The sequence below is a fragment of the Phalacrocorax aristotelis genome, chromosome 4, assembly GCF_949628215.1.
Source record: "Phalacrocorax aristotelis chromosome 4, bGulAri2.1, whole genome shotgun sequence".
Taxonomy (NCBI): Eukaryota; Metazoa; Chordata; class Aves; order Suliformes; family Phalacrocoracidae; genus Phalacrocorax; species Phalacrocorax aristotelis.
The window spans coordinates 7,927,007-7,952,736 of record NC_134279.1 but is presented as its reverse complement, the minus strand read 5'-3'; the positions used below and the strand labels follow the sequence as shown (position 1 = coordinate 7,952,736).

The 25,730-nt window shown below is 38.9% G+C and overlaps 1 long non-coding RNA gene across 1 annotated transcript in view; it reads right to left on the bottom strand.

The window, feature by feature from the left end:
- The window catches only part of LOC142056048 (uncharacterized), a 93,599-nt gene that overhangs the window by 14,251 nt on the left and 53,618 nt on the right, over window positions 1-25,730 (bottom strand). The window lies entirely within an intron of this gene.

Genomic DNA, 25,730 nt, shown 5'->3' with positions numbered 1-25,730 from the left:
CAATCTAGAAGTTCAACGAGGAATGTTATCCGCAGCTGTTGCAAAAATGTATCAAGAAAAGGCTTACATTTTGCAGAGATGTTTCTGTTATGCAAAATAAAGAATTTATATTAATATTGCAATGCAATATTAAGCCAGGCATAAATAAAAACTTAGTACAGCATGAAAGTTTAAAAGTTTCCATTCTGAACTTTGGAAACTGTTCTTATAAATATCTACCCCAGATGCAAGTTTGTCTCAAGAGTGTACATAATAATGCAAGGTGTGAGGAAACTTTCTAAACAAAATTCTCAAATTGTTTTGGATAGTGACATCCTTGGAGGAAAGAAAGAATTTAATTAAAAACATATACAGCATCGCTATTCATAAATTCATAAACTTGTCCACACAAACCAAGTCATAAATCAATTTTTTTTTTATTTATTAAGTCTTGCAATATGTGCGGCAAACACATACCAAAAGAAATCTTGCAAAAAAAACCCCGTTGTAGCTAGAGATGAATGAAATTTCTTGATCAATACAAAATTAGTTGAAAAATGGAGTCTGGGACATACTAAAACCTTTTTCAAACTCAGAGCAACTTGAGTAGCTTTGTTCCCACAACTGGATTAAGAGAACTACTTTACTTCGAAGTGGAAATAAGTACATGAATAAAAGTTTTGATTTCTTAAACCAGCATTACTATTTTTAAATAGAATTTAAATTTTTAAAATGGTGGATCTCTTAGAACCAAGATGGAAATTCAGTTCTCCTAAGCACATAAAGACAAAACAAAGCATTTTGCTTTACCCCAAAGGAAACATGCATTGTGTTTAGAACGTAATGAAATATTTCCATTAATTGTAAGGATTTTTTAAATCACTGCCCACTTCACCTAACCACCCTGTCATCCTTACACACTCCCATGCTCCCAAAATAAAACAATATCTTTCTTTCTTGTTTGACGTCTCCTGATCTTTTTGATGACCACCACATCACATGAAAACATCCTCCTTCATGTCACTCTAACACTGGTGTAGCCTACAGCAGAACTCATAAAGATTCATCAGCTAGACCATTAAGCAAATAGTGCAAATGTTCTTACTTACTCTTTTTGGCTCCTAAACACATACAGATATAATCTTGACTCTTGTCGAACTTTGGAAAAAAAATTATCCCATATAAAAATCTGGATATCTGGATGACAATAAAAATTGAACATTTGGATGACAATAAAGAGAAAATTAAATCACTAAGAACTTTTGTCTAGGTAGTATATAAAGGCAATCTAGCCAGACATTTACCTGCAATAAAAAGCACACCTTTTCCGTTTTATTTCCCATTTAACAATCACTTTAAAACTTTCAGCTGACAGTGTTCCCATAATTAGTTAGCAGTCCATAATAAAAGATGTAATTCTAAGAAGAATGTGTGATAATAATATATAATTTAATTGTATTCTTGTTTTAGCTGCAAACAGGCCCTCGTTTTAAATGTGGACCCCCTGACAAATTTCCATAATACATGTATCAGATATATCACAATGCACTTTGGAAAACTGCCAAGTAGTGATGCATTTAGGACTTCAAAATTAAGAAGTCAATTAATTCAGAAAATGTGACTGCAGAGTAAATCTTCTATATGTGGACATTAGGACCTCTCAAACTCAGAGATTTTAGAATCAAGTTGCTTAAGTTCGAGAGCCCATGCAGCTCTCTTTTAGAGATAGATGCCCTTTAGACTTTCCAATTTGTTAATGTATGCCACTATGGAAATTAATCAAAACATGCAAAGAGATTATTTTTAATTATTAATTAGATAAGGGGAAGGTATTAGCATTTAGCTGTGATTTAAGTTCAATGGTTTCATAAGCACTTACATCTCATTAGGAAAGCTGTAATTGCTATCAGTTGAAGTAAATTTAGAAAGTATAGAAACTGGCTTGATTTTTCTTAAAGGCAAAGGATGGAATGCCGTTGTTATCATCTGCAAGCGTGATCTTCATCTGTGAAAATGACTCTTTCGAAGTCAGAGCCCTTTATTTAGTTGAGTGTTTACTGCCGGAACATGATCACACTTCAGCATGAGCATAGCAAAACTTTGAATTTTTTTTGATTAAAACACGTTTATAACCAAGTAATTCTAAAATGACGTATGCATGGTAACACTGAACTGGTACTAGGATATAGATTGTTCACCCTTAAAAACAGTCCTTGAAGCCAACAGTGTGCAATGTATTAAGTAATGTAATTATGCTAGAGAGAACAGACCGATAAGAAAAGAGTGATGAGTTTTTTGACAGAGACAGAATATAGAATATTACTGAATTTGGGAAGTACGGGGCGGGGGGGAATAGTCAGGAGTCCTGTTACAGCAGAACAACTATGAGAAAAAGGAAAATGCACTGCAAAATCTTCAGCTACAGAAAAGTCACATACCTCCATGGGACTTACATGAATGTACTACTTTTTTATATTCTTAGATATGACAAATTAGTTCGTAGGAGACACAGGAAGGAAAAGCATTCAGATACTCATGACAGAGATAAAGAGCACAAAAAAGAATTTAAGAATACAAGACCCACTGAGGGAGAAAAAGACATCTGAAAAATGAACCAGCTGCCACACGAAGAGATATTCATAACACTGCAAGCTTCAACATCATGTTTGGACCAAAAAGATAAGAAAAACAGTTCTATATTACTCAATGGGCACTCGCAAGTCCCACTTTCTGTGTTAAGTTCAGGGCAAATTCCCAGACATCTGGAGTCTGGGGGACACTCCTGCATAGCTGAACACCAAAGCAAAGCCCAGGGCCATCTCCTGCCAGGACAGTAACAAGGGATGCCAAATGAGTCTAGGAACGGCGCGCATGAGAAGTCTGCTACTGAGGGTTACCTCGTGTTACGAATAGCTTGAGGAAAAATTTGGGGATTTTAGAAGGAACAGATAAGGAATGTGGCTGGGAGGAGGACAGGGGTTTTTATGCTGCTCTTGGCTTGAGGGTCACAAAGGTCTGTCATGAGAAGCAAGCTGAGATACCTGGCACATCACTTAAAATAGGGTAAGGGGCTAAATGAGGTTTTAGTCCATAAGTAAGAAGTACTAAATTGGTACTGGTGAGATCTCTGGGAAACGAGCAGGCTGTCGTCGTCTTCACTAAGACATGGTTGTTTCCTTAAACGTCTTACAACAGGATCCCTCAGAGCAGACTGTCTTTGCAGTTTTCAGTCACCAGCGTCTCTGAACAGGGAAGCCTGTGTATGCAGATCTGACTATTCTCGTGTGCACGTAAGCAGCCAACTGTTTAAATAAGTGTTTTGCTCAGGCATGTTACAGATCACATATTTTTAGATGTGTACAATATGCAAGCCTAACTTTGACAATCCAGCCCTTCCACACTGAGTAGTTTAGTATGTCTCTTTTCACCCTCCTCCCCCGTGCCTCAGTCCTACATAAAAGCAAAGGCAACATTTGGAACTAAGCTCACTGAAAAATGATTTGGTTCATTGCTACGCTTCAAGCATATGTTAAAATACCATGCTGTTGCCTTGTGACAGCAACATAGCATATCCTAGAGATTACTTTTAGTGTGTTTACTCTTCCAGAGCACCACGTCTTTTAGTAAATGGGCAACGTGTGATACAGTTCTGGTCTCATCACAACATGTGTAACATCTGGGAGAACTGCCACTTGTCAAGCCAACGAGGGCTCTGCTGACAGACAAAGTGAGCATTATACTGAAATGCCATTCCTCAGCTGTTTGCAAAATTAATTTCCCTGTAGAATTTTCTAATTTGTTGGCTCTTTCCAGCCTGTTCCCCACAGAGGAAGCAGAAAGGAAGCAAAAGGCTAGCACCTGCTCCTAAAGATCTGGCTGGGAAAAAAAAATAATTTAAAATTAAGGATGACATATACAGTAAGTAATTAGGCACTAGAAAGTCTTCTATCCATGCAGCTGTGGGGATGAAGTAACTCTGTTTGAGAGCTTAATGGAGATTCTTCTGTGGGGAAGAATTTCCAGTGGCTCACATTCCAGACAGTTAACCACATTACCGAGGGGAAGAAAAAGGGATTTGTTCAAGCATTAAGAACTGTCCTTAAAAAAAAAAAAAAAAAAAAAACAAAACCAAAAACCAACTCCAAACTGATCAGCAGAAAAGGCAGACAGATGAATCCAGATCTGAGGATGATTTTACATGTAGCTCGTTCAATCACCAATGGGTTATTTTAGATCATTCTGTTTTTTCTATAATTTCAAATTAAAATCCATTACTATGTTGGAATGCAGTGTATGATATCTTAGAAGTAACAACTAACATAACAGAGTTTGCTTCTAACCAAAATGAGTCATTGGAACAAAAGAAATGACATGGTTATTGCTTTGAATTTACATGCAGTGGGTCTCTGTACAGGAAGAATACATGAGAACATGAGAGGTATTTCATGGAAAATAAAAAACAAGAATGAAACAGTACACAAGAAAAGCAGTTTGCATTTCTGACTACACAGGCACTTTCCCAAAACAATTTTAAATACTGAATATAAAGGAAGATGATGGTCTACTAAGGGCAGAATATATGAGGGGAAAAATCTCCCTTATAGTTATTAGAATAAGCCACAATCACTTCAATAAACAGTTTTCACTGTCTTTCCACAGTGACCTTACAAAACAGTAGACCTTACAAAGAACTGAGGTTTAAAAATAAGATTATAGATATTATCTAACTAAATTAATTTTGTGTGTGTTTTGATCAGCACATGTGAATTAGGCCCAGAGATGAGCAAGAGTTATCCATTAATAAGCTAGATGGGTTTTTAATTGTACAGTATTGTCTAATATTTGTGTAATTTCAAAGCTTCCTGAAAGTTGTTTTTTAATAGAATCAATGCACGTGTGTCTATGTGTGTACATATTTGGAGTAGGAGTATGTGTGATTAAAAGACTTTTTAGTTAATAACGTAATGATTTCATTCATCAAGGCACAGTGCTACATTTTTATAAACTCATAATTCTCCAGCACAGTTTCAGATAAATAAATGGAACAAGGAGTGTAGGTAGGAGTAAAGGTTCTGTTAGACCAGAGGAAGAAAGAGATAATGTTGCCTGCCTGGTACAAATGCCCAGACCTTGCTCCCCACTCAAAGACAAATTTGACATAAAAGTAATAAAATAAAAAGTGGAGGTGTAAGGCACGGCTATTCATCCTTCTCACTGGCAAGGCTTTGTAATATTCTCTGGGATACTGTTTGTCTCTGGAAAATTAGTGCATGAGTGGCACTTATCCTTGTCCTGTTTGGTGGTGGTAACATGTTAATTTCAAATGTCTACAATTATTTCAAGTAGACTTCCCCCCAAAGTCTATATTGAAGAGGTAACTTCAAACTTCAGAAAACCAAAGTAAACAACACTCATTTACATTCCTCGGAAGTGGTGCAGCTAAATTCATCTGCGGCTTTGAAAATCTCCCATGATACTTTAGTCTGGCCCATTAACTGCACCTGTTCTCTTTTTCTTTCTCTTCTTTTTTTTTTTTTTTTGTTGGGGGTGGGGGGCATTATTTCCCCTTCAGTAGCAAGTGTCTTGCTTTCTCAGGATGCATAGAATATTTTATTTCATTGCCGTCTAAGCATTTCAAATGAAAAACAAAACTGACAAAAAAACCCCCTCATTCCATTATTTCCCCCTTTGAAATTAAAAGTAAATAGTGGAAGAAAAGAGTGTGCTTGGAAAGATAAATGAGTGATAACTCACAGAGAAACATAATATGAAACAATAAATCTGTTTTCCACAAATAATTGTCTAAATTAATCAATTTTATAGATTTTTTCCTTATTTTTCACTTAGACAAAAATGACAATATAATTTCTTAAAAACAAAACGTTTCACTGAAATGACTTTGCATTACTTCTAATTTGGGTGTAGACTTTCCATAAATATAAGAATATAAGCCGCTACAGGCAGCTCTTCTCCAGAAGACCTCTACCCTCAATCATAGGACTGAGTTAAATTTAATTTGCCTGTGGCTCATTCAAATAGGCTTTACTTCTTTCCTTAATAGGTAAGGTGTTAGGGAATAACAATTGGAGTGTAAAAAAGACGTATTGTTTTCAGATTATTACAGTTCATAATATTTTTAGCTAAATCTGAAGTCAAGTAAACAAGCTAAGAAAGCCTTGGTTTGTTTGAGGAAATAATCTCTTATTTACTTCACAATGAAATTTAAAAGGTATTAAAACTAAATACAGTTGTGTCAGTGACCTTTAAAAGCATGTTTTGGGATTTTATATTGGTTGTATTTCTTTTTTTGCTTTTGATCAGTTTATCCGTAAATCTAAAACACATGAAGTTTTCTTCATGTGTCTGTAGAATTCTGCATTATAGTGCAGCTGACTCAAACCTTCTTTCTCTCAGTTACCAAGAAAAGCAAAAAAGTCAATTCCTGTACCTTCCCAAAAATTTAGAAAAATACCACATCAATCACTGAAGATAAACGTTTGACTCAAACCACCAGAATTCTGATTCAAGAACCATCTTTTACTGACTGCTATTTTAATGCCACTACTAATTGGTGTTATCTGCTTTCTAGGACAGCAAAACTTCACCCATGCTTAAAGAGAAGGACAGAAAAACACTATCTTGGCTATAATTTTGACAAATAGCTAACAGTGGTGAGCACGGTATAAGCATCCAAATGTAACTTGTATGGTTTGACGTCAGTTGGGCAACATCCTTCAAAAGCCTGGGGTTACCGCTCCCTTTCCCTTCTTCCACCTTCAGCTGACAAGTTTTCTCTGCTGGCTCTAGAAGCAGCCCCCAGACATACAGCAGGTCCTCCTCACTTGCGTTCTTTCTTGCTAGCTGTCTCTTTTTTTAATCATCTGTTTCTCCATTCAGATGACTCGCACTGTTTTCCCTGAACATGCTCGTCTGGGCTAATGTTGTTAAACAAATGGCATGTGGCCAGGTCCCAAGTTCCTGTGCAGACTCACTGACCACCTCTATTTACAGTGTAAGGCACAGCAGCCTGAGAGGCTAACAGGTTGCAACATGCATATTAATATCACTTTACTTTTTCATATCCTTATCTCTAACAGCAAATCTATGTAGCTCAGGATATGAACTGCAAATGAGAGATGAGGAACTGGTTGGTGCTTATCGGGAATGATGGAATTTGAGATTCTGAGATGAAGGGGGTTTTTTGCGTTGGTTTTTGGTTTGGTTTTTTTTTTGTTGGTGTGGTTTTTTTTTAATGAGAGGACTGACTGATGTTTATCGGTTGACCCCTGTTTCAGGTAATGGAGCAGTTGGCAGGGAGCTATTCATACTGATTAGATTGAGTGAGTTGGTATTCAGATTAACTTCTGATTTCCCCAGTATTATTTGTACAAGCTCTTTATTGCTCTGGATAATTCTCCACTTCCTGATTTAGGAAGCAGAATTGATGTCCTCCTAGAGCACCACTACCAGCTCACCAGATTTTTTTATTATGTGAGACAACATGATGGTTGTAGATTAACCCAACCTCTTACTATTTTTCAGGAGTAAAATTAGATTTCTGTGAAATTTGCATTGGTCTAACCAAACAGGAGTAATACACACTTGATCATCTAAGAAAGATTTATGGTACTGAGATTAATCAGGATATTACTTTTAACCAACATTTCTGTGGCTAAGGCAACTGCTGTCTTCTTTCAGGAACTGAATGTTTGTGTAACCAAAGTGGCTTTCAACCCTTATGTGTGCTGAGAGTGATCCATCAGGGGAGCAAATTCACAACCAGTTTTCCAGAAGTTCCCTCATTGCAGCTGCAAACCTAAGCCAAACAGACCCTGCAACTACAGGTGAGGGTCCTGGTAGAACAAATAATGAGTTATCACATATGTATATTAGGATTTCTACTGCACCAGCTAACATATTTTCATTGAAGTTTCCTTTTCCACCCTGGCTATTAAACCTCATATTTCACATATCTGTACAGAAGACCAGGTTTGGTTTCCATGAATGGGCCGCATTATGGTTTTTTATGTTATTCAACCTCCTACAGGCTTTTATCCAAACCAAGGAACTAAAATAAAACATGGCTTCCTTCCCTGAGATGGTTTCATAGCCCAGCTCTCCAACTTTCTCCCCTACCACAAACATGCAACACAATTGTGCAACAGCCGAGGAAGGAATGGTGAGATCAGAGCCGTGACTGTAGACATCCTGACATGGGGATCTGGCAGCTATTCAACACAAACACAATTAGAGGACTTACCCTTGCGTGAAGTATTTGCTTTCTTGATAGTCACCAGCCTTAACCTCTAGGAATGCTTACGAATCAGATAGCGTTCCTTGAGGAGAGGGAGCCTTTTCAAGCTCCTCTGTCTTGCCTTAGCCAACACAGATATAAAGAAGAAAGAAATTCCACCGTATCGTACAACTTTTCCAAGTGAAAGCATTTCAAAGGAGAGAAGAGTTGTGGTCTCAAAATCCCTGCCAAGGATTGAAGAACCAAAGATCACATAGTACTTGCTCCTCTTCCCCTCCACTACCATCAGCAGGAAAAAATAACACCACAAGAGAGAACCTTTGAAATTCACACCAAACGTGAAAGTAGGGGGCTTCCTGAGTCCTGCTCCGTGGCTTTTCATTACAGTAGGCTTCTCTGGCAGTGTGGATACCACAGACCAATGGCAGGGCTTTGCATGTCTTAGGAGACTCATAGAATGTGTGTATCTGCATAGCTCTTTGTGAGTTAGACACAAAAAAACATTCATGATTTTAGAGAATGTGGCCTAATGTACAAATTCTGAAGCGTGACAACACAAGTATTTTGGTAGATTTACTCCATTTAGTGGTAAATCCTGGGCTTTTCACAGAGGTAACAAAATCTTAAAAATGGCAATAACAGCTGACCTTATATAAAATATCTGCTACCAAAGAAGTCAAATGCCAGCCTGGGACAGCAGTTACAAAGGGAAATTCTTGCTCTAAAATGCCCAAGGATTAAAATTGTTCTCATCTCAAGCTGCATTGGTGACACAAAAGAACTGGACAAAGTACCCATTGGTGTAAACTCAGGAGTGAAACACAGCAGTACTGAGGGGAAGGCTGCATAGAGGGATTTCCAGGTGATGCAATGCAAAACTCCATGACTACCACAGGTACTGCAATTTACAGAGCCACTTAACAGAGCAAAGTAGCCAACATTAGCAGAGCACCACACTAATGCTATACTACTGCTGGTACCCTATGTAACTTCCTTCAGTTCATCTTAGGTACCTCTAAATAGCAGACTTACCCTACAGAAAAAAATTGCAGAGTCCAGCTAACTGATATAAGATAAAGCAAAATAACAATAATAAAAGAAAATTATAAGGGTGGCTCCAAGTCAGGAATACTGAACTGAACCTAGAAGTGCTGAACTGTGTGACTTGTGTGAGCAAACTCCCCACCTCAGTACATGAGTGCTTCTTCAAGTAACAGTTTTCAAATTGCACCTTTAAGCAGCAGCTCAACAGCTGCAGGAGGAACATTTGTGCGGCGTAGCTGCCTTCCCAAGTGACTAGATGCACTTTTCCATTGTTAGCAACTTTCATAAATAACAACAATTTGAAAAGCAGTAGAGTGTGCCAAAATACCAGCTATCTGAATCCAGTCAGAATGAGATGCTCCCAAAAACACTTCTAACACTATGAAATTCCACCCCCCGACCTCCCCAATATCCAGGGACAATTTTTGCATGGTACCAGAAGAATAACAATAATGCTTTGGCCGGATATTAACGGTCACAGAGTTCCATGTAAAGGAGCTGATTTATGTCATTAGGGTGCATGTGAAACAACCAGGTTATGCCCAAGAGACAAACTACCTGAATATGGTACTAAACTACTGGTACTAAAGCAGTTGCATCAAGCAAGAAAATACAGCAAATAAAACTTATTTCTGGGGTAGCTCTGTTGACATCTGCAGACCTACCCAAGCCAAACATTCATCCCAAAATAAAAAAAAAACTGGCAACCAACTATGAATTGTTTCTGGTCTTGACTTTTTGTAACTCCACTAAAGCAGCACAATATAAATCTGCAACCCTGTATCCGGGCAATAATTGAAATACATTAAGAAAATGCTCGCAGTCATTCCGGATGGGGCGGGGGGAGTGGGGAGAGATTTCAAAATCTATCAGTGCTTATAAACAAGGATGTTACTTTCCCCTTTCTTATCCAGAACCACCCTTAATTGAAAGGATCAGTATCTAAAGCAACTGGTGCAGCCCTGCACATGAATCCCCTTTGCACCTCTTCCTTCTTATTTCTTCAGTGGTTTTATTAACATTAGTGACTTATCTAAGTATTAGAATCCTTGGCTCCTTGGAAGCTTATCAACGGCAAATTTTATGGGCTGTTTAGTGATGGAAACAGGAGGAGTTGGAGCTCTCCCCCCACCAGCTCTCTCGATATGGAAGTCTTCAAGAAGCCGTGGAATGTGCTCTCTGGTATTTTTGGTATCTTTAAAGTGTCAAGAGTGCAGAATTTCTCTTGTCAGTTGTCACAGTGTGACTCACAATTAGAGCCATCTGCTCTGCATTCACCTCCCCAGGGGCACCGCTCGTTTTTCACCAGCTTCCTGTTGTTGACAGCACAGTTCCTCCCTGTATCACTCTCCTCCAGCACCCATACTCCTCACAGACATTGCAACAGGCTTAAGCAGATTTCCCTTGGGAAAGCCTTTACCCTTGTTTTGCTAGTGACTAGGAAAAATATAGACTATTGAGAAAGCTCTGAAGGCGGAGGCTGGGTTTCTAAAGGAACTGAACAAATTCCATTGATTTTTTTTTTTCCAGGAGAACTCCATTGTTTTTAAATCTCTCTCAAAAATCTCAGCATTTCTCTACATCCATTTGATTTCAAGCAGCAGAGGAGCTTGAGAAATGAAACATTATTTGTGCTGAGTCCTTTTCAGTAATTGATGGAAATAGATGACTAATACTATCTAAATATTAGTCAAAACATTTTTCAAATACAATAAATAATTTTGAATAACAGACTTCAGATGGGGAATGCTGCCTTCCCTTCCCCCTCCACCCAATTAAAAAAACAGTTGTGCTACAGATTTTTCACAGCAAATTGTTAAGCTGAGCGAGGCTAACTACCCCAGGCACAGATCCATGCTCACGCATGGGTCTCTGCTTGGGTGAGTGTCTGGACCATGTTGAAATACCACCTAGGCTGGGTACGGCTAGCTGGCCTGAAGCATGGCTGTATAGTGTCCATCTATTTACAGCATTTTGCCTTTAAATCCCTGTGGGCTCGAAGTTTTATTGCTCAGGCTCTGACTTGTAGTAACTACAGGTGTTGGCCACATATTATAGAAGCAGCTATCTAATAGACACTAATATGTTTATACTTTCAAGAATTCCTACACTAAGGGCTAAATCCATTTAAGGACTCAGGAGGCTACAGGTGTCAGAACATAATGCCTAATCTTTTAGGTGCTCCTCTGCTGGGCACAGAGAACATAGGGGTGAAAGCCTAAGCTCCCCATGCAATGAACGGAGAACGTGAACGGCCATCTCGGAACAGAAATGAAAACAGGCAACTGCTTAGCTGCCACCTCCTCACTGTTTGCCCAATTAAATTAATAGAAAAACAGATTTAAGATTCTCCTTTCCCTGGCAACCCAGTTTCCCTGAAGCTATCTCCAGTCCCGCAGGAGCATAAGGTCTTAGATATTGTCAGACACTGTAGTCAGTCTTCCCTGTAAGGCCTCAGTTTGGTCATATGCTTCTCTGTTATGTCTACTGCATAAGGAGCAGCCTAACAGAAAATTCAAGTATTCAACATAACATAAAATGTTCCCACATAACACTTTTGTCTGAGTCTTGAGGGCAGCTCCTGGGCCATGTTCCTGACCTGACACTGGTGATAACCACTGATGTCTGTCATGCTCAGAAACTCTGAATGAACTGATAAATCATCTTATTTTGTACCACATCCTAGCAATAAAGATCAGTTGCATAATCTCACAGTGATTTGCTGGGATCTTTCCAGAGCCAGTGGTTGGCTTCTCCCAGGAACAGACTTTCTCTTATATATTCACACTCTCCAAACACCAGTTTAACAGACTTCAGATCATGATGCATCTGCATGCATTCAGTCACATCACGTCAATACGATGCACGGAAGCCTTTCATTTGTCTCCTAAATCAGGACAGCATAACAGCTGAAATATTTCTCACTGACCCTGGTCTTCAACACAAAACGTCTCATTGCTATTTCAACATTCCCTTCACCAGGGAAGGTCAACACAATTTGGGCCCTGGATCCACACTGCTTAAATTATTCAAAAAATATGAACCTCTGCCAGCTAAATCAAGAAAATATGTTCTAAAGAAAGATAAAACACATCCTCTGTTTAAAACCACATTTCCAAAAAGCAACTCTAAACTCATCTCATAAAACTGTTATGAAATTCCTAGTTCCTTCGAACATGAAGAGAACTCTCTGCAGACTAGAATATTAGTTCATATTTGTTGGGTAATCTAGTAAACCCACATCGGGAGAAATTAGAAATAGAAAAATGAAGGGTTCTTTCAGTGTTGCCTCAGATTGTTCATCTACTATACAGCCCAGAAACGTATCTGTATTGAAGGTTTTCGATGTTCCACAGCTGAATTCTTACTCAAAACCAGCATTTGCTGAAGGCATGAAAACCTGGATTATAATGGAACTCTGTTTGTAGGACCAGTTGTGGAGCTGCCACTAAAAGACCTTAAAATGCATTTGCCACTCTTTAATTATTGTTCCAATAGACTGATAAGCAACTCCGTAGCAAATTCTTTTTAGAAATTACAAACCTGCTGACTCAGCCAACTATTAAACACAAACCGCTTGGACTGAAGGACTCTTTCTGATAACTGTTGAGTTGTACTTAACATTCAGTGCAAGTCAAGGTTGGGTATTTTCCAAAATCCTGTTCAACCCTCTTATTCTTCTTTCCAAGTCTTCCACTCTGGTAACATTCTTCTCACTTGCCTGTCTGAAGGCTGACTCAAAATGACTGGGGAAGATGTTCTACCATTTACGAGGTTACCGGAATTGGATATGACAATCTGTTCATCAAACTTCATTCTTCTAATCTGTGTTTCTCTTTCCTGCTCATTATACGTGTAGCTTCAGCCCATTCACTATAGTAGAGACCAAGCACTTTAATTATGGAACCATAATCAAAGCTACATAGCTAAATAGCTTATTCTTAGCAAATAAAGTTATGTTTGCACCCGAGGTCATACCTGCCAGAACTTGCATGTTTTAAAAGTAACATCCAGTCATAAAGACTAAGATGTACTTTGAAAGTTAATGGAAATTCACTCAGTTAATAGTGCTTTGCAGAAAAGCGAAATGGTAATAAGGTTGATTAAAAAACAAAATTATACTGAAGGACCTTTCTTTTCAAGCAGAAACTGTGTAACGTATAAAAATTACTGTGACTGAGAGATTCTGGTTTTGCACTGAAAGCCTCAAACATTATGTCACAGATAGACCTGAGGCCTTGCATTTTAATAATTAATTTCATAAAAGATCCCAAGAGCACTCGAAAGGTCACCAGAGCTATTCCAGTCCATGGGCAGTTAAGCAGGAGAATGCTACAATGCCCTTTAGCCTTTGAGTGTGCTGCAGGACAGGGGAGTTTGGTGCTAAACGACAAATTGAGTTAGAAATATTTGAGCCATAAACCATAGTAAATCTTTTAGCACTTGAAACACCATGTGACACTCCAAACTGAGAGCAAATGAAGTGTTAGTCTATGCATGTTTAAAATGCACAGAGGCTGTGTTTACTGGATTATCTATCTCTTAACTATGTCTCCTTTAGAAGACTTCACAAGCTGATGTCCAAAGTCCCACCAAAGGAAACCACTTACAGAATGCTCCTCTAGCATGATGTAAGGAAAAAAAAATGTATCTCCCTGGAAGCAAAATTATTTAGGTTGCAAAGTCAAGGACTGCTAAATTAGGAAGTGGCAGATTTATGTGTGCCTGCATAACCTCTACTCAGCCCTCTTGTAGGTCCTGTGCCCTGAGTGAGACAGAGGTCCTCTGGAAAAAATAGTATGTGATTATGCAATTAAAGACTACATCTTAACAGAGAAAGAAGCTGAATCAAGATTCTTTTAGCTGTTGGCAGCTATGATTAAGACATTTCCTAACATTTAAGTTCTAGGCTTTGCAACCTTAGCACAGAATTTCTGGCAGGTGACATCTTCTGATGGTTTTTATATATAAGCGAAAATTAACTCTAGTATGATTACGGAGCCTTTATCACCACCTAACAGTTTGCTATTTACCTGAGCTGAAGAAAGAATATTAGGAGTCATCTGGAAAAGGTTGCTCTTCCTGAAACGGGAAGAATTGCTATGGCCCTGGAGTGAAGTTGGCAGAAACTTTATATAAAGTTGGTTCTTCCTCTCTTGTTTTCTGGCCAGTGTTGTGATCAATATGGAAATGACAACACAAACAAAAATTCCTGCCGCCCTGATCTGAATCTTACCACACCAGTTTAGCTGCTTTTGTTAATCACTCCAGTTATCAAAGTCTTCCAACTAGATTCAAAGCAATATGAATTGTTTCTTCCTACCCAGGTTTCAAAGCCTGCTTAGAATTCCAAAAGAACATCCAGATTGACAGGAACCTTAAGTATTACTACCAAAAGCCTTCTGATCAACAGGATTACACATTTCCAGTAAGGAGACGGTCTGAAGAAGCTGCCACCAACAGTGCTGCCACTTCTTCATGCCAAGACCTTCCAGGCCTGTCCTGTTCTGACGTGACCCTTTCACAAAAGGAGAGAGCACAAGTATTTCTGCTAGTTCATTTACCAACAAACTTCTTGCTTCTCTGATACAAGTATACTATGGAAGCCAGCATAAACTTTGAACTGAATTTAGGTAAGGTAGTTCTTGTTACTTTAATCTCTCTTGTGTATGTTTTATGGATTTATTAAAGGAAATAAATTTTCAAAAAGCATGTTAAGTGCAATGCTAGCTGAGACTGTAAAAGTGCCAAATGATGAATAAAAAGTTACTATAAAACTGGTTACATTGTGTAAGTATATGAACGTATAAAGTCATCTTCCAACAGAAAAATAGAAAATATCATCTATTTCTGAGGGATCATAGTTAGAGGGTCATCGCTTTTTCATTTCCTGACTTTTATACTTCTAGAACCTTAGTCCTATTCTGCATATGTGGCATTTTTGATTGAAAATCAAAAGCCTATGTATTCTCAGAATCATATGAACAAAAAAAAAATGCGTCTTATTCTAGATCTTAAACATCAGGTAGTTTCTAGCCAGGAATAAATATTTACTTACAGCTTTTAAATAATTAAAAAAAAAAAAAAGAGAAATGAAAAAGGCTGCTCAGTTTAGAAAAATTTCCATAACAAAAGTTGCTCCAAAACACTGGTTCTCCAAAACATTGTGTGCTCCAAAACACTGTGGCGAACAGCATAGGTGCAATTAGGACACTGTTGTCTTGACGACACCATGCAAGAAATAAAAGAAGCTTTTCTGATTCATGAAAGAAAACCGCAATACTATTCTTTTAACTCAGAATATTTCACTCAAGGATTTCAAAACCGTCACTCAAAATGAACCAGCCAAATAGCTATCAAGATGAACAATAGTTTACTTTGAGACTACAGCATTAAATCCAAAGCGAAGGTGCCTTGCCCAGGGAGCCAGTCAACCTTTCTGATGGGTTTCAACAGGCCTCAGTTTTGTCCATATCCTCTTGTGTGGCTAAAATAGAGAAGGGATTAAGGAAAGTCCACAACCAACAGCTGGACCTCCCAGAACAGCAAATCTAGCATGAGGGCTGCTACCAAGCTGATCCTTACAGGACAGAAAAATGTCCTGTCAATGAGGAACAGATGGAAGGAAACTAATGAGGATTGCATACGCAGTCTCATAAGAGGTTATCGTAAAGTGTTCTGCACTGGGCAGTGCAGACAGGAAGCTCTGGAAGCCTCTGGGCCTAGATGTAAAATTTACAAGGAACTCGGGGACCACTTCTGGGTGTGAAGTGGAAGGTGGCAAAGCGCTACCAAGCTGGCTCCCCCCGAGAAGCCATTTAGCGGTGTCCATGCAATGCTGCACCACGGTGAGCAGACCTGAGGAAAAGCAAATACTGGCTACCACATGAGGAGCAAGAACAGCTCGTGAAAAAGCAGAGCCATCAGCTCTGGGGTGCGCATTGTGCCCAGCAGGCAGCTTGACACAGAAGTCCTCAACTTTGAGAACGTTTTCACTTCAAAAGATCTCACTTGAATGTGAGGATACATGCTGGCAACAGCAGGCTCCTTTGAGGTACCTTTCCCCTTCTAGCTATATTTACCTAATATACCTTTCATGCACAGAAAAGAATGAGTGAAAGGGAATATTCAGATACATGACAGGAATGGTCTTTATTGTTATTTCTTTTTCAGCCAGCACTTTGTTTTCTTTTAGTCAAAGCCTGACAGTCATAAAAAGCTATTGTAGGTGCAGCCCACTGAGGAACAAACCACAGCCCTCCCTGCAAAGCGGAGGGTAGGGATCATTATGTTGTTAGTGTGCCATTTGGAATTCACGCAATGCATCCGCTTACTCTATTAAATTAAAGCATTTCCTGTACCAACTTAGGAAGGATAAAGAAAATAGGTGCTATTATAAGAGCATTGTTTGATTGCCCTTTTTCTCTGCAAAGCATTAAAACATAGTACTTTATACATTTGAATTGCAGGACCTCTTACCTCCCATCCGTTACCAACAGGACATATATGTGAAGGGCTGCCCTCAAAGCCAGCAGCACTGCCATAGATATACAAGCTGTAAATGAGGCACGAATCTGTCTCTAGTGTTTTTTCCACTCTATTTTGCCTTCCCCAAGTTATGTATTCCCTGCACCACAGGTTCCTATCTCGCTGGATAAGTCACACTGTTTTTCAGTCACTGCTCTTCCTGTGGGTCCCTCCCGGGTGTCTGCTTCTCCCTGCATTCGATAAGGAGATTATTTGGAATGGAAGTAGACAAGCACAGGTGGAGGGACCACCTGCTACAATCTCTTCAGTGCTTTTGGACAGTGTAATGGTGCTTGGGTTTAACCTTTGTATTTCCTTTCTTTTTTTTTTTTTTTCTCTAGCTAAAGTTAGCTTTCAATTCATTTATGCAGGAGTCTGAAAGGAGGAATTATGATGAAAGACACTATTCCCTTGCTCCTGGAAAAGCAATTTGCTAGGATATCGTACCCCCAACAACAGGCTCGTCTTTTGGATCATTTCAAAACCTCTGGCAGGCCCAACAAAAGTGTGAACCAAAAGCTTTTTTTAAGGCGCATTCCCCATCTCTCTTTCCCTTCATTGCTCAACAGTTTCATGTGCCTTATTACCCGCCTGACGCTGCCAGCTCCCAGATTTTATGTGGCCAAGCACAGCAGTAAGAGAATATCTCACTCCCTCACATTTGTCTGTGTTACAGTCAGGCATAGTCTCAGCCTCAAAGAGCATCTACAATAGCCATTTACTATGGCAGAGGGTTTCTTTTTAGTGTAAATTTGCTTAGCATCTATACTTGGCATCTCGTGGCATGCTCTCAAGTTCACTGCTGGTGCAAAGCTGTTTGACTTGTGATGGTAGGGTGAAGTTGCACACATGGAAATTAGTGTTACACCCCCAGTGCTGACACCAGTCCTGCAGCATGTTGCTTTCTATGCATGCATCGTGCCTGCCTGAGACTGGCAACTGGTGCAAATTTTATTGCTTATACAGACACAATGTGGGCATAAAGTCCTGGAACCATAACAGACCACAGTTCAGAAAAGTAAGCAACTAACTCTTATGGCAAGCAGTGAAATTAAAAAAAATAGAAGGTGTAGTTTGGTCAGGTTTTTCTTTACACAAATAATAATAAAAAATAGTATTGGTCCAAAAGAAGCCACATTTTCCATGAACATCACTTGCTATAGTAAGACTCAGACAGATATTCTCCGTTTAGTCCACAAGAGAAAGAGAAATCCATTAATTACACGAAAATCTATGGAAGACAGCTGAATACCAAATTTAAACGGTGCTTCATACAGTTGGAATCCAAAATAGAATAAGCAAGAAAGACCTGAATCCCAAAAAGCACACTGACAAGGAATATCTGACAGACAAATAGGTTTTAGAGAGATACTACAGTTTGCAGCCAGGGGAAACAAAGAGTTTCACAGCTTATTTCATTTTCAGCCTTTATAATCACAGAAATACTTTTTCTATATTTGGCAGAAACCTTTACGCTAGATTTTAACATCTCTCTGGAAATTTTTGGTAAAATGTGGCTAAATAACTTTTGCTTAAAGTAAGGTTGGGTTTGCATTTTCATGCATATTATGCCCACTGTCGGAAACAGTAACAAAGTCCGAGGTCATTTTATGACATGTATCTCTGGGAGCACAACTAGAAGCACTGAATGCAAAACAAGCCTTTCAGGTGCACTTGTCCTAAGTGCTCTCTGGGGCCTGGCGGTTAACAAAAGGGAACAGTTTTTTAAAGTCACTTGAGAATCTGAAGACAGAGATTTGATAGAGAGTTGATATGCAATCTTAGGAAACTTGCTTTTCATCTCGGTATTCGTTTCTACCTGCAAAAACTAGGGATAATTTTATTTCCTTCTGTCCGCTTTGAAAGAAAAATGCCGAGTGACATCATTATTCATTACTGAATGTTGCTTCATTTGCATTTATGTATGATATCCCTCTGGTTTTGGAGGTGACATTTTGTAACATCTTAATCAGAAGGATGCAGTGTTTCATTTGTGTTGTACATGTCATCTTTCACTGGGCTCCCATAATTTTCCCCTGGAATTTACTCAACCCTTAGCTCTTAAGATGACAGAAAATTGGACTCAGCAAGCCAACAGTGACAGACCTAATTGAAAACACTTATACCTTTAAAGTACACCAATGGTGCAAAGATTTACCTGTGGTTATGAAGGGAATGCAGGCAGACGCTGTTTCACAAAGAAACACTGTGTATGCCATTCTCCTCAAGACCATGTCTTTTGTACCTTCAGGAGTGATCAGGAATGCACAGAGTTTGCATTCCTGCAGATATATTATCTGAAAGTGTGGCCCTTTGTTTGCTTTACTTCTGTTTTGTTCTACTAGTCCTTCATTGTAAGAGAGACCTGTTTATACATTCCACTTTTCTTGGTCTTCTTGGCACCTCTCAGTCAAACACTACTCCAGGCTGATCCCTTGATTTACAATGTAGTGGAAGTACAGTCTATGTAAATTTTAGGAACAGACAAAAGAGTGTACTTGCCCTCTGATGATTTCATTTCTAGCTTTCCAGCACCTTTTGTTATTTCAGGGTATTTTTTCCTGGTGGGAACAGGCACATTCAGCTGTTGTTTTCATGCTGAAAGACTGTGTGGAAGCACTTCCCTATTTTTTTTTCCAGACATGTCTTTCAGCATGTTTCCAAAGGCTTGGAATCAGCACATTGTGTTGTGACATGTGCATACTTGACATTGCTTTGTTCTCTGACTTCCTTTTGCTTGCAATCTTTAGGAAGTTATCTTACAATTAGCAAGGAATTTTGAGTCAGTGTTATTGCAGACCCAGCATATTGTCCTCTGCCATCTGCAAAGAAGAAAGCTTGGAAGAGCAGAGGGAAGAAAGTAGTTTTAATATTTTAAACTGGCTGAACCACATAGGATTCTAGCTTCAGTTCACTGCATAGAGAGTCATAGCTGTGGCTGCAGCCAATTGAGAAAAAAAAAATCACATTACACACTACAAACATCATCTTAATTAAATGAATTACAGGAAAAGCTAGGGCAGTAACTACAGTAACTGTCCTCGGATTTGAAACATCCTTTTTCTGTGTTTTGCTCTGGTTTAGTAATTCTCTCATCATACAGCAAAAGCGAAAAGGTATCTTTTTCCTGAGAAATTTATAAATAACTGATTCGTTTCTTCTCAACTTTACACCTTTACATAAATGAAGCCTGTATATGTATCTTGTTAATGAAGCTGATAAAAGAAAAAAAAAAAAAAAAAAAAAGAAAACCACACACACAAAAAAAATCCCCAGGTCTTGTTTGGTCTCAGTGACAAATATGTTCATTTTTAGCAGGCTGAAAAGCATATCTTTTTATGGTGTTATTCTTTCTCTTCTTGTATTTTAGACCGTCAGCTTCCTGGAGCCCAGACAAGCAGCCAATTTGTTTTGAACGCATTCCCTGTTCAGACAACACAGCTCAAGAAAGAGAGAAATGGCAGCACTTTGGGCACCAGGGGATACCTTGAGAGCTGTCTTGGAAAAACTTCCACAGGGAAAGCCCTAGTTTCCCACAGCCCAGTCAGGCACCACCTGGCTGTGCTCCCTGTAAGTCGGGTGGGATCTGGCATTCATGCAAAGAGCCACTTCAGACGGGAGCTGCCCTGGAGCTTCCCACGGTAGCTGGATCCATTGCCTCTATGGCAGTGCCTCTGTGAAAGACTGTGGTCCTAGCAAGGCTGGCGGCTGCCCTAGGTGTTTATTTATGCTTCACATAGCAATATGAGAACATCATTAACATGGCAAACATGCTGAAATCCTTTACCGTTGTATCAGAAGAAGAGTAAGAGTAGCAATAAGAAACTGTGCCAGAAGGAAAGCAACCGTAGGTCCATACCTATGTTAATGTAACACAGAGACCTTCTCGACTGGTAACTACATCTGTAGCTGGCTTCTTATTTCCGATAGAAATCTTGTTATGCCTGTGCAAGCCTTGAAGAATTGGCCTGATGTTCAGAGATGTTGAGGTCTTTAAGTCTCACTGACTGCCAAAATTAGACTAAGTGCCTGGACATGGAAAGGAGTTAGGGACATACCATACGGTCAGCTGCTTACACTTCAGTGAGACATCTTGTAGACCATGGTGTAAAGCATGTATGTTAGACCTTGCTGAACATTAACTTACTGCGGATATAAACACTAAATTTTTAACACTTGGCATAATTGCATAATAGATGTATGATTTATAATAGCATCATCCAGGCAAATATTGTTTATCCATTATAAAGAAGGTGGGGAAAGTATGTCCCTCATTCGTATTTTGAGTAGCTTTTTCATTATGTGCCATAGAATACACCTTATATCATTTGGAACAAAAATTTTGTTGTCAGGAGGCCTCATCTTCCTGCTGAAGTGGAGAGATTTTTTTTTCCCTTGGAGTCAGTGAAAGTGTGATAAAACATCTGTTTCAGACTTCAAGAACAGACCTGAGGAAATAGACCTTTTTATAGATACCCACAGGATCTCAGTGCATCAGCAAGGAGTGTCTGTTTTTCATTGTGCTAAGATGTGTCTCCATCAACTCCCCTAAAAGATACAACCTCAGTATGTCTACACAGTGTAGCGGAGCATAATACATCCAAATAAACAGCAGCTAAACTAATTGCCAAACTGGATGCCAGAGGAGTGTGTCGGTGCAGGGCCCTGCTCGAGTTGTGAGACCTGCTCTACAGTTTCCAGACAGCACTGCATAGACAAACCACAGTTTCTCAGAGACAGATCAGATATCTGTGCACCACAGTCGTTGGCCCTGAATAGACATGCCGAGTCCATCAGAGTAACAGGAAGTCCAGAATATTGAGCAATTATTCAAATACTGAGCAAGACAGAACTATTTAGATCCCAAATTTTAGTGTTGCTTAATTTTTTTCCATTATGAACTCTCCCGCTGAAATCTGTATTTCAGATGACTGTATGAGAGGGAGAGCATATCTGAAAGCCTGTACAAGACTGAGATCTTGCAACATAACAAGGAATAAAGTCTAAAAATATATACTTGCCAGAAACACAGCAATAATAATTCATATAACTGAAGTGGAAGGAAAGAAGATTATGGTGTATATTCTAACAGAAGAAAATCCACCATAATGAAATAGCTAATCCTTGAAAAAGAGGGCTTTTTTAATGTTGGAAGTTTAGGGTTTTTCTTGTTTAAGGCAAACTATTTACTAACTCCATAATCTAAGGATTACAATGTATGGAGCATAAAACCAACCAGAGCAAAGAGAAAATTGTCTCTCCCTTGCAAATTTGTTTTCAGTCATTCAGTAAAAGCTTTCTATTGCTGGTATTTTCCTGCAATATAAATGACATTGTGGGTGCTCACTCATGACAGCTGCACAAACTGGAAGTTTGTGTAATGTCCTGTCCTGCATGGATTACACCAGATGATTTTTTAAATAAACCCTTCTGTAACACATTTTCCACACACAGACATCCAAATCAATAAGCTAGAACAGTAAGTAACTGTACATAGTCACAAATAGATTCAGGGTATTCCTCTAAAAACTGCTTTGTTTATTTATTTCTTTTTTAACAGAGCACATCAGAATAATCTATCATTTTTTGGCACTAGTGTCATTTATTAGTGTTATCTAAGTTGTACTACTTTCCTTGTCACATCATAAGTTAACCTTTCCTAATCATTACCCTGGACATTTACCAGGCTTTCCCTGGGGATGTGTTTAACTAGAGCCACGATTTTCCTGTTATTATGTACTCCAGGGCTCTGAAAGCTCATGTTGATTTTAGTCAGAGACTGTAAATAAATCCATGTGAGTCTGATGCTAGGGAACTTAATACACAAAGTGGATATACGCCTCATTTAAATGAACCCTATAGCTCGTAGTGTGGTAAGATCCTTAAAGAATCCTACCTTTTGCCCCACTTGCTGAACAGTTAAAGTCTTCCCTTTTAGAAGCTTAACATAAATGGCTTCAAGTCTCCATCCTTTCTCAAAACATCCAGCAGTTTTCTTTCCCTAGATACCCTTTGTTGGCTTGGCGAAGTGCTGTGGCCTGCACATGGTATGGAGGACTATACACTAGTGCTGCACAATTCCTTTCTTCAAATCTGCACTGGATTTAAGCTAGGAATGCAAGCATCTACACAAGCTAAATGTGCATTTTTGCCCTATCAGTGCTTTCCTATGACCCCCACAGGAGCCCTCCTCTGTCACTTGCCATGCACACAGGTTAAAGGAGTGTGGGGAATTCTACTAAGGTGTCCTAAACTGCAGCCTGCTGCTTAATCCTAGCCACAGAAAGCATTGAAAAGTCAGAGATCCTGGGAAAGGAAAAGCTCCTTTCAAAAGTACTACAAGGAAGCACTTATGCTACAGATACGTTACTTGTGATAGACCATTACAATTCAATCCAAAAGGTCAAACGAGACTTGAAGATGAAGAGAATTGGTTCAAAAAAACCCAAACAACTGAACAGTAATCCCCAGTTTTCATTAGCAGAGGTATTGACCAAGCAGAGTTGACAATTCAACATCTACTCTCTTGAGGGATATTTTTCAGCCTTAACAGGGTAAGTTGTTGCCAATACATCTAAAACCAAAAATTTCTTGGACTAAGAGGGGAATCCAACAAGAGACGTCCAGCTGTGCTGAATTAAAGCACTCCACTTAAAACATCCCATCAATCACAGAGCAGGAGAGTGCTGACGTTATTTGTATGAAATGTAAGAGTGCTATTACTCACCTGCAATTAAAAAGAATAGTTTGATTTGGGTTTTTGCCAAGAGCTATGTGAATATTTTCCCTTTTGCCAGGTTATGAATTTTGCCAGCTTCTATAATCTGAAGGTAACATTCCAGGTTCCGACTCAATCGTGAACAATGACATGATACAAGTAAGATAATTTTGGAGGAAAAACTAATTTTTTTTGAAACCTGAATTATAAATCCATTTAATTCATCCACATTCTCTGCAATGGGCTGGCTTGCAATGTCATGAAAACACAATTTTAATTGGCACATTTGTTGGCACAGTCTGAGAAGAGTCCAAGATCTGTGTGGAGACTGAATTAGTCTATCCTCCCTAGATTTGGACCCTCAAGGCATGGATTAAGATGAGACACTAATGGGGCAGCATGCAAAAGCTTGTATTACTGAGATAGATCTCCTTCTTGGATAAAAAGAAGTGGGAACCTTCAAACTTACAATTCTAAATGAGAACAAAGCTACAGATAGGGAAAAGAGTCAGACAAGGATCTAAGCAAAGATTGGTAAGGTAATGAAAACATCGGAGCCATCTAGAGGGGATTTTGGCTAGATTATGTCTTCCAATATTAATAACAAGTTGTCCACAAGGCTCTGAGTGCAGGCTTATACCACGTCTGGCAATGTGAAACACTTCAAGTGCATTAAATGCGCATGCAATTTCACAAAAAAAATAAAGACAACAAGCAAGGGCAAGTAAAGGGAGTTATTCTGAAGATAGAAACTCTCTGGGTAAATACCTCTGATTCAATTTTTGTTCAGGTTCAAATCTACAATTTTCTCCACATTATAGCAATGCTTTTTAGCTGACATTAAGCATGCCTTGTACCACGTTACTAGAATATGACAATGTTCATCAGAGTAAGCCCACATAAAAACTTCTGGGTATTAAAAGTAGTTTTTCTTGCTCCCAGAAATATTTGCTTGAAGATTTCTCTCCCAGCAAATAAATTTTTTTTTTAATACTCCCATCAGTAGAAAACAATTAGTGAGAGGAGTATCCATGTAGCCATTTTACAGCTATTTGTTATTTCAGGTCATAGGAGCATCGAAGTTAGTCAGCCAGGACTTGTGCACTTAGGTCACAGCATAAGCTCCACCTGCATCTCGATGCCATAATAGAGAGGTATCCAGGAGTCCATACGCCCATCCCTTCATTTTGGTTTCTGAAGGAAAGCAAGTTTGTGAGCCTGAAGGGAGCTGTAACAAGCTTCAGTGAGGCCCCTGTTTACAGTCTTGTGTTTCAGAAGATCCCACACAGCACTGATCTAACACAAGCAAATACATCCAAGAAACATAACCTATGTGTTGCAAAAACAGGCCTTTTGACACCCAGTAGAGGAAAAATAACCACATTATACTACGCTCATCTGTCAAAATCCTATCTCGGAAAAAAAGGTATGCTGTGTCCCTTGAGCTCCGTTTTCTCTTCAACACATGGCTGACTTCTCATCCAGAGGAACTGCCTGAAGGCCTAATTTCTGTAGAGTTTTCCCCATGTTATAATGTAGGGTAAGGTTATCGATAATGCTAGCAGGAAGTGCATGTAAACACTGGTTCCTTTTACTACATCACTCACTCTTCCCCAAGGTATTCTCCGAGACTTTCAGCCTCAATTACAAGAAACCATTTAAATGTTTCATCCAGAGAGTTGATATTAAAAAGCAATGACTAGTCAAGGTCTTACAAAACACAAGTATCTCTTCATGCAAATATTTCTATATCAGTTCCCTTCTGTGTGGCTTTTTCCTATTTTCCAAACTTCTTGAGGATGTTTGAGGGCTTAGATAATACAAAGTAACCTGTCTTCTTGTAGTAAAGAGATAGAATGATTTGAAACTAGCTTATCTAAGGGTCATATCCTGCCATTGATTTTTTTCAGTGCTCCCTATTGATTTCAGAGGTGAGTTCCACATGCAGATCAATACCAGGATATGGTCTTTATTTATTAGTATACTTCTGGTCATTTCACTCTACTCTAAAGCCTCAAAACATATGGAACTAATTACAGCATTCAACATTACATTGGCCTTGTTGTCTTTAGAGGCGAGTTAAGCCTTCATCTGATCAACAGAATAATTTGAAAGGATTGTTTGGTGACTTCTGCCATTGATCCAGAAATAGATCCTGTGACACATTATTTCAGGGCAGGACTGAAGTAGAATAGCAGAGACACATGG